This window comes from Sesamum indicum, linkage group LG8 (assembly GCF_000512975.1).
Source record: "Sesamum indicum cultivar Zhongzhi No. 13 linkage group LG8, S_indicum_v1.0, whole genome shotgun sequence".
NCBI lineage: Eukaryota > Viridiplantae > Streptophyta > Magnoliopsida > Lamiales > Pedaliaceae > Sesamum > Sesamum indicum.
In genome coordinates, this window is record NC_026152.1 from 9,086,313 (window position 1) to 9,088,399 (window position 2,087).

Here is a 2,087-nt window from a genome sequence, read left to right on the forward strand (position 1 = left end):
GGGGGCACCCCCCCGGGTCCCCCGGGAGCCCCGCTCGTGCCTCGAGCTGGTGCACCAGGTGGAGTGCGGCGCACTAGGCGATGTAATTCGAGCCCTCCTCAAGCTTAGCTTGAGTTTTCAAGTGTTGTGAGGAGGTGCTAATTTTTGCGTCACCTGGGTTTTGAACCCAGGTTAAAAGGGTGGTGAGTAGGAACTCCTACCACTACACCATCAAATATTTTTCAACAATACTTGCTCTCATTTTCTATTAGTATGAGTCATTCAGAGTTTATTCATCTCATCCGCTAAATTTTTTCATTTGTCTTGAGAATTTCGACATCATTTTCAGAGTTTATTCATCTCATCCGCTAAATTTTTTCATTTGTCTTGAGAATTTCGACATCATTTTCAAGAGAGGCTCCCCATAAATAATTCTTACAAGTGGTGATGGAGCCCCCCAAAACTTTGGAGGAAGTGAAGCGACGTATTTTTTTTCTTTTCTGAAGACGTTGCCTCTTGGGGTGATTTTTTCATCATCCATTAGGTTGAAAATCTTAGGAGGTGACTCGATAGTATTCTATATTCGTAAATGTAGTCGCTACACTTACTCAGTTGTTGTTTTGTTCTCATACGACTTATATCCGTCGAATGTTGCCTCAAGGGATGTTTTTGCTCATGCCCTGGAGTTAGATTTTTACCAACTTCGGAAGGGGGGGCAAAACTTTGCGAGTCCAACATATTTATGTGGGGACATTGCCTCAAGGATTTGATAAGGGGATGTTGCCTCAAAGGATACTTCATGTCCCGGAGTCGGTCTTTTACCAACTTCAAAGGGATGTGAAGTTTCCGGGGCGACATTATTGACGAGGATCTCAATGAAAGTTCCGTTTAGGGGGTCCCGGGGCAATAGCGACTTTTGTCTATATGACAATGACGATTTTTGCCTCTAGGGTCCTCGTGAAACTTCAAGGATCTCTACGCCTAAATTCGTCTCGTTTGTTGGGACTACTACAAGAAAACCAACTTCATTACTTAAACTCCGAAATACAAAGTGTTAGGGAAAATCAAAAGGGGAGAAGGATATGTCGAGCTACTACTCGAGTTTTCTGCTATTACAAGTGAATAGCCAAAACATAATTTTTTCGCTACGTGAACTCTGAGTTACTCCTTCGTGGCTTGTTGATCTTTTTGACGTCACGGGATGACTCCTGCGGTGGGGTAGTTATCGTCACGAGGAGTTTGCACATTCGGCCCACGGTCAAAATTGCGTCCTTGTGCATAGTGGTTGACATACTCCTTTAAGTGTCCCCGCTGGATCAATTTTTCTATCTCATTCTTCAGGTGATGGCATTCCTCCGTGGTGTGTCCCTTGTCTCGGTGAAAATGACAATATTTGTCGGATTTGAGTCTCTTAGGGTTATCTTTCATCTTTGTCGGCCATTGACTGATTAGCCCTTGCTGTTCCGCCACCATTAATATCTCCCCCCTGGGAGCATTCAAGGGGGTATAGTGAGCAAACCCCGCCAGAGGCACATGCTTGCGTTCATCTTTCTTTTTCGGCTCTTTTTCCTCTTCTCGACCTTCCTTTTGCCGCTAAGGGAAGGATCCAAAGCATTAGACTCCTCAATCCGGATGTATTTCTGGGAGCGCACGAGTAAATCTTCCATACCGCTAGGGGGCTTGCCTGCTATAGACTCTTTGAATCTTCCCGGTTGTAGATTCTGTTGGACAATACTAGCTAACAACTCTTGGTTAACATGAGGAACCTCATGCACTGCATCTACGAACCTTTGCATGAAATCTCTCAGAGTCTCGCCTTCCCTCTGACGGATAGTAAATAGATATGCCGCCGTTTTTGGGACCTTTTTGTTCATGGAGAAGTGGTGCAAGAAACGTTGAACCAATTGTTTGAGGCTAGAAATAGTTCCAGCGGGCAGTTGGTTGAACCAAGCTAATGCGCGTTTTGACAGCGTAGTGCGGAAGACCTTGCAGTAAGCGGCGTCACTTAGATCGTACCAATCAATCTTGGCGTAAAATTTGTCTAAGTGTTCTTGTGGGTCTCCCGTTCCATCATACTCCGACAGATTTGACACCTTGAGACCAGCTGG